Genomic DNA, 7974 nt, shown 5'->3' with positions numbered 1-7974 from the left:
CCCTGGAAGAAAGCATCTGATTTCAAAGAGATTGAGTTCCACTCTGGAACTAATTATATCATCCGTTTTATGGATTTTTTTGACTTGCTAGGTGTTTTAACTGGAGAAGGCTGGCGACCCAGCGAGAAGAGTCCTGGCGGAGGCTCTGCCACGGGCACTTTGGCCACCTAATTAATTTTCAATAGAAAGCTCACAATAGCTCACTTGCTCTCGACCCAGTGTAAATCAAACGGAGACAAACAGGTTAAAATTAGAAATGTGTGATGGAAACCATGTTTATGGTCAAAATTACCTTTCACCTTGGAAATAACACAGATGGGGGGGAGGAGAAAATGAGACCACACAGGCTTTTGTTAGAGTAGATGCTTACGCGAATTAAAGATTTTATTAAGGGGGAAACAGCACCGCCCACCCCCACCCCCAAAATGATCTATGAACTAATGTTATTTTAATAAAAATATATAGTTTAGAAAAATGCTACCCTAAAAAAATCACAGAATTAAGACATTGCTCCCATTATACTCACTTACTTGTGCCCCCTTCTCATATTTTTTTCCCCCAGGTTTAACACAGTGCAGGGTATAATAGTAAAAATACTGTAAAGCTATGATTTTCCCAGGTCTAAATTGGCAGACATACCTACCCGGAGTTACATTCCTGCAGCCCCTACGTTTCAAAACACGACTTTCCAACATCAAATAACCATTTTTACTTTTATGAGAACACAGACACAGATTTCTTATGATTTTATAATGATACTTCAATCCTCCAATTAAAATACCCAGACAATATAGATATCTTTGGCCCGGCCCATTGGACAAATATTATTACTAAGCTGCCCTCCAGGACTTTATATGTGCAAAATATTTTGTGGGCTTTAATCATCTTAAATTGCTTTCACTTTGCCCGTTTTTTTAATTTTTTTTCCACGACTCTCTGTTTCTGCTCAGGCAACCATCTCATTTCTCCCTGCAAACTGTGTGTGCAATGCAAGGTGAAATGTGTTAAACTAATGGTTTAACATACCGAAACCCGTGTCTCACAGACGGTTAGCTCTTCCCTTAGCTCTTTCCACATCCTCTGCGGAACATGGCAATTGACGCCACCCCAGGATTCTATTTTTATTTCGCGTTTGCCAAGTTCATGAAGCAAATTCCCTCCTTCCCACTCAATCTGGTTTTTCTTCCTTCCCCAAAGGCATGATGCTGTCACCGTACTGTCTTCTAATGCACTATAAACGCCGTGATGAATTGGAGGCAGGTTGGTTTCTTCGGAGTGGGAGTCCATTATCCTGTCACAGTGTTCCTTTCTTGTAACTTAATTTTTATTGTAACAAATGACTAAGTACCAAAAAATGAAACAATGTGATGGGCTGATGTGAAGTGGCCCTCACTGCCGGTTACTGGGGCAGGGTGACAATTGTTTGCAGCTGCTTGCCAGCGGGCGTGCTGTGGACATTGCCTACCCAAATTGGAGTCATCAAAAGCGCTTTCTGGGTGTTTCTGGAAGATCTTCATTCACGTTGACTGACTAATGATGCCTACATAAATAAAGCGCTTTGCAAAGTGGTGATGTTAGAAATGAGAGTGGGAGAGACAGATTGTCAAACTGCACTGGGCACTAGCAAAACAGCACCTGGCAATGAGAAACGCACAGTGCCAGCTCCCACCGCAGGGCAGAGGCAGGACCTGGGAACAAGCATTGAAATCAAGCACCTCTGCTGATTCTGTGCAGGGAGTCGCATGGGTTACACTGGGCAAAGCACTTTGCCAGTGGCTTCTGCTCTGTCGATCTTTTCCACAAATGCCCACTGTACACTTGATCCTTATCTTATAACAAAGCACTTTTTTGGGGGGGGAGGGGGGCTTGGATTGCTAAACAAAGCAATTCTCACAAATCACAGTTCCCATTTGAATATGATCTGTCCAGAGTTGGTCCCATTTTCCTCTTCATTGTTTTGATAGAGTAATAGTCATCAATGTGTCTGGAAGCCTAAAGTCAACCCTTTATTATAGAGGATAAGAAAATATTCATCTGGACTCCAAAATCCCCCAAGGTCCAATAACTTTAATATGTAAGTGACTCGAGCCCTTGGCCGCACTGACGTTCACAGAGTTCACTGTATTGCAAAATGGGTCTGTGGCCCCAAGAAAAGTGAAGGATCACCACCGTGAAAGTGAACACGTTCAATCACCTTAGCCTTTTCAGACTTCCACGTCAAACGTTTGGAACGTGTAAAAAGGCAACTAATATTCAGATGACAGTTTCAGGGGTTGGTGTTGCGGCACAGCGGGTTAAGCTGACACCTGAGACACCAGTGTTCCTTATTGGAGTTCTGGTTTGAGCCCCCAACTGCTCTTCTTCTGATCCGGCTCCCTGCTAATGCACCTGGGAAAGCAGTGGAAGATGGTCCAAGTGCATGGGGCCCCTACCACTCATGGGAGAGACACCGATGTTGTTCCAGGCTCCTGGATTTGGCCTGGCCCAGTACTGGTCATTGCGGCCATTTGGAGAGTCAAATTGCAGATGGAAGCTTGCTCTTTCTCTCTCAAGAAGACGTTTATTTTGGTACAAAAGCATTTGAAATCCATGCATATACAGGGTCTTGAAAATGCTCGTGGTGGGCTGGCACTGTGGCACAGTGGGTAAAGCCGCTGCCTGCAGTGTCTGCATCCTGGCGGGGGGGGGGGGCACGATTCGAGTCCCAGCTGCTCCACTTCTGATCCAGCTCTCTGCTATGGCCTGGGAAAGCAGTAGAAGATGGCCCAAGTCCTTGAGCCCCTGCACCCACATGGGAGACCCAGAAGAAGCTCCTGGCTCCTGGCTTTGGATCGGCTCAGCTCTGGCCATTGTGGCCACTTGGAGAGTGAACTAGTGGGTGGAAGACCTCTCTCTTTCTGTGTCTCTACCTCTCTCTGTAACTCTGCCTTTCAAATAAATAAATAAGTTTTTAAAAAAAGAAAAGAAAAGAAAATGCTCATGGAAATAGTGCTTGGAAATGCTCATGCATATAATGAAAAAATCCTTGCATGAATTTCAAAATTTTGCACCAAAATAGGCTTATCTTTTAATTCCATTTTTCCACTAACTTTGTAAAAAGTCCCCTCACAGCTTAGAGGTAGAGTAAAATTGAATAAATTCAAGAAGACCGTGGAAGCTCATCTATTAAATACTTGTTGACTGTATATCAAGAAAAACAAACTATGTTATGTTTATTGGAAAATAAAGCTAGGGGACTTTTGGACTAGCACAGGTTCATCCACACGGTAGACTTCTTCGCAACAGCCGGAGCTGAACTGATCCGAAGCCAGGAGCCAGGAGCCTCCTCCAGGTCTTCCTATGTGGGTACAGGGGCCCAAGGACTTGGGACATCTTCTACTGTTTTCCCAGTCCATAGCAGAGAGCTGGATCGGAAGTGGAGCAGCCGGGTCTCAAACCAGCGCCCATATGGGAATACTGCACTGCAGGCAGTGGCTTTACCCATCATACCTCAGCACTGGCCCCTGTCACTTTAGAAAGCTGAATCAGAGTGGGAGATTATTGGGAAAAGAAGCAACATAATAGATTTCTGAGCAAAAGCACAAATGCTTTAATTCATTAATTTCCACAATTTGGGGGGATGATCGCTGATGATTATAAAATGATGGAAGACCTATCCAATAATTACCAAACATTCTGGCATTTCCTGAGCAGCTTAGGTGGTGAAATAAGAGCTACTTTAAGGGATCTCCAGGTATTTCATTTTAATCACAAACCATGAGGTGCTAAAGGGGTTAATGAGGTCTCAAGTCATTGTCAACTAATTATCTTTAAGTTGTTGTCATCACATTCTAATTGTTGGGCTCCTGACAGCTCCAACAGAGGGGGTGCACATTGGACAAATAATTGATTCAAGAAATAAACAAACCAAAAAAAAGAAAAACACATACACAAAAAACACGCAGGATGACTCACCTGGCCACTGTTCAGTTTGTTAACCTAAACCATTGCTATCTCACACACACACACACACACACACACACGCACATGTGCATACAAATACACACTTGCATGCAAAAAGCTTTTAGGAACTTTCATCTTTTTTAAAGGGTAGGGGAAAAAATAAAGTGGTAGCCTGGCCGGCAGTAGGGCTGGTGGAGGCAGCCTGGGTGGCTGAGCTGTATGAGAAACAGATGTAAGCTCTTTGGAACTACAGCCGGCATTTCTTTCTACAGCCAAGTCAACCAACCAATGGAAGGCAATTAATGTCCCTACCGTTGACTACCCACCCGTTCTCCAAAAAAGATGGTTCGGTCCAGCTGAGAAGGCCAAGAGCAGAAAGAGGCATCCACCCAGTTGGTGAACATGATTCAGGCTCACCCCTTCACCCAAGTAGTGTTTTTTGTTTTTTTTGTTTTTTTTGTTTTTTGTGGTTTTTTTGTTTTTTTTTTTTTGTTTTTTTTGTTTTGTTTTGTTTTGTTTTTTTGACAAGCAGAGTTAGACAGTGAGAGAGAGAGAGACAGAGAGAAAGGTCTTCCTTCTGTTGGTTCACCCTCCAAATGGCCGCCACGGCCGGCGTGCTGCACCCATCCGAAGCCAGGTGCTTCTCCTGGTCTCCCATGGGGTGCAGGGCCCAAGCACTTGGACCATCCTCCATTGCATTCCCAGGCCACAGCAGAGAGCTGGACTGGAAGAGGAGCAACCGGGACAGAATCTGATACCCCGACCGGGACTAGAATCCAGGGTGCCGGCACTGCAGGTGGAGGATTAGCCTGTTGAGCCGCAGCGCTGGCTCAAGTAGTATTCTTTTTTTTTTTTTTTTTTTTTTTTGACAGGCGGAGTGGACAATGAGAGATAGAGACAGAGAGAAAGGTCTTCCTTTTTGCTGTTGGTTCACCCTCCAATGGCTGCCGCGGCCGGTGAGCGGCGGCCGTAGCACTGTGCTGATCCGAAGCCAGGAGCCAGGTGCTTCTCAAGGTCTCCCATGCGAGTGCAGGGCCCAAGTACTTGGGCCATCCTCCACTGCACTCCCGGGGCACAGCAGAGAGCTGGCCTGGAAGAGGGGCAACCGGGACAGAATCCGGCGCCCCGACCGGGACTAGAACCCGGTGTGCCGGCGCCGCAAGGCGGAGGATTAGCTAGTGAGCCGCGGCGCCGGCTTTCAAGTAGTATTCTTAAAAATGATTAATTTCATGATCCAAATCAACAGGGAAGTGATTTCTGGCTGTCTTGTTTTGCACCATTGGACACACCTAAATTCACCTGTTGCCATTTAAATCCATATCATTTTTAAATATTTATTTAGTTTGGCCTAGGAATGCTTTTGGAGTGGGTCAAAGACACAGACATGACATAACGGATCCTTACTATGATTTCTGGAGTTAGATTTGGGATGATTCGACCACTTTGGAAAACTGGCAGTTTCCCATGAAAGTAAGCAGGCACCTGCCCTGCACCTCAGCACTTCCACTCCTTAGGGAGTACCCAAGAGACATCAGAAGATATTTCCACAAGAAAATTCCTGCGAGAATACAAAGGTATCTCTGAAGATGGGGAGGAAATGCAAATAAAAAGATAAGTTCACCTGGGTGCAAAAACAATTTGAAATTCAGAAAGTTCATGGAAAAGGCAAATTATGAGAAAACTGTGCATGGATTTCACAATTTTTCACCAAAATATACTTACCTGCAGTTCTGTTTTCCATGAAGTTTTTGAGGTACCCTCGTGCTACTCAAAATAGCTTGATTACTCAGCAGCTGCTTCATTCATGCAACTTTCAAACTGGAAACAATCTGAATGCCCACCCACGGGAGAAAGAAAGGACAATCCAATCGTAGCTCACAAAACTGTATCTCATTCACAGAACCTGCTACTCCGCCCAGTTGCGTCTCACAAAACATTATCTCATTCACAGAATGTGCTACTCTGCCGTAGAAAGAGCAACAGAAACGCAAAGACATAGGAAACCTCAAATATATTACACTGATCAAAAGAAGCCAAAAAATGGTTAGACTCTTTACTTAGTATGGAGTTGATCTTCTGTGTATAAAGTTCATCAAAAATAGGTCTTAGTGGAAAAAGGGATAGGAAACGGGAGAGGGAGGAGGAGGAGGGGTGGGATTGTGGGTGGGAAGATGAGTATGGTGGGAAGAATCACTATATCTAATGACATGCATGAAGTTTGTGTTCCTTAAATAAAAGGTTTCTTTGGGGGGAAAAATGAAGCTGGATATAGAAGAATACATGCAATATGACGCATTTATATGAAGTCTCCAAATGGATAGAACCAACTGACGGCGATAGAAATCCAAAGTCGGAAATAAGTTGCCTGTGAAGGGAGGTAAGTGACTGGGGTGGACACAAAGGAACTTCTAGGGCCGTGGGCCGTGGAACTAGTCTGTGTCTTGTCTGGAAGAATACAACTGACAGGACACTTCCAGTGACTACCGATCCTCTGTGCCCGAGACTGTAACTCATATCTCAGTGCTTCTCAAAATTAAAGCACTCAAGGGTTTGGAAAATACGGATGATACAACAGGGGAAAAAGACAAGGGAATCACAAAATAGGGAAGATTGATGATGTTAGGGGAAGTTAAGTTAATCAAGGAGGAGGAGCCATGTGGATGTATGAGAGGTTTTTCAAAAAGTTCATAGATCGCTTCGTGGCCTTTTGGCTAAGACCAAGTGTAAAAAGTTCATAGAAATACATATTATGAAAAAAATGTGCACTGATCGCAAAATTCTTTTACCAAAATAAACATGTTAATTCCATGTTCCCACCAATTTTTTTGAAGTCCCTCATCTATACATATTACTTTAAGGATTTAGCTCTCCAAAACTCAGGATACACAAGCAGGGATGGTCATTTGGCACAGTGGTTAAGATGCCCACATCCCATATTGGAGCGCCTGGGTTCAAGTCCTGACTCTGCTCCCATTTCCAGCTTCCTGCGAATGCAGGAAGAGGTAGCAGGTGATAGCTCAAAGTATTTGGGTCCCAAGGCCAGCACTGTGGTGTAGTGGGTTAAGCTGCTGCCTGCAGTGCTGGCAACCCATATGGGCACTGGTTCAAGTCCTGGCTGCTCCACTTCCAATCCAACTCTCTGATAATGGCCTGGGAAACAGCAGAAGATGGCCCAAGTGCCCTGCACCCACACGGGAGACCCAGAAGAAGCTCCTGGCTTCAGATTGTCTCAGTTCTAGCCATTGCAACCATTTGGGGAGTGAACCAGAGGATGGAAGATATCCCTCTATGTCTCTCTCTCTCTCCCTCTCTCTCTCTCTCACTCTGCCTTTCAAATAAATAAATATATCTTTTAAAAAAAAGTATTTGGGTCCCTGCCACCCACAAAGGAGACCCAGAGTGAGTCCCTGGCTTCTGGCTTTGGCCTGGCCCAGCCCTAACTGTTGCAGGAATTTGGGGAGTAGAACAGCACATGAGAACTCCCTGTTTCTCTGCCTTTCAAAAATAAATACACTTTTTTAAAACTATGAAAAAAAGAGAGAAAGAATATACAAGCAGAAAATGTCTTAGAAAAGCAGTTAAACGCAGAGCAGTACATGTGTGCGTGTAGGCTCAAGTGCAAGTGTGTGTGTGTGTGTGTGTGTGCACAAACACTTTCTGGAGAATGTCTAAGAACAGTATCCTTATTTTATTTATCTCATAGGCTACAAGGGCAAATGCACGGGCATTGTTCAGCCAAGTCTTTGTTCTGCACGTTGTAAGTGAAGACCAGAGGCCACAGAAACTGGATCACTCTCTCAGGATGCCATTATAGCCAAGCAGAATCTCATTAAAAATCAATTCCTTGGGTCCATAAAGCGGTTTATTTGATCTTCTGGAGTGCCTGCTGTTTGCAGTCACACAGTTCCATTGTGTGGCCGTCTTGTCTGTGAAGAACTTTGCACAAAACAGCCATTTAAAGATTTTCCATTTTTATGTTAAACTTTATAATTTTACAGTAGTTTAAGTTTACGGGGCTTGCCTCGCAAGCTT

Source organism: Oryctolagus cuniculus, chromosome 20, assembly GCF_964237555.1.
Source record: "Oryctolagus cuniculus chromosome 20, mOryCun1.1, whole genome shotgun sequence".
Lineage (NCBI taxonomy): Eukaryota > Metazoa > Chordata > Mammalia > Lagomorpha > Leporidae > Oryctolagus > Oryctolagus cuniculus.
The sequence above is the reverse complement of the archived record's forward strand: the minus strand, read 5'-3'. Positions refer to the sequence as shown.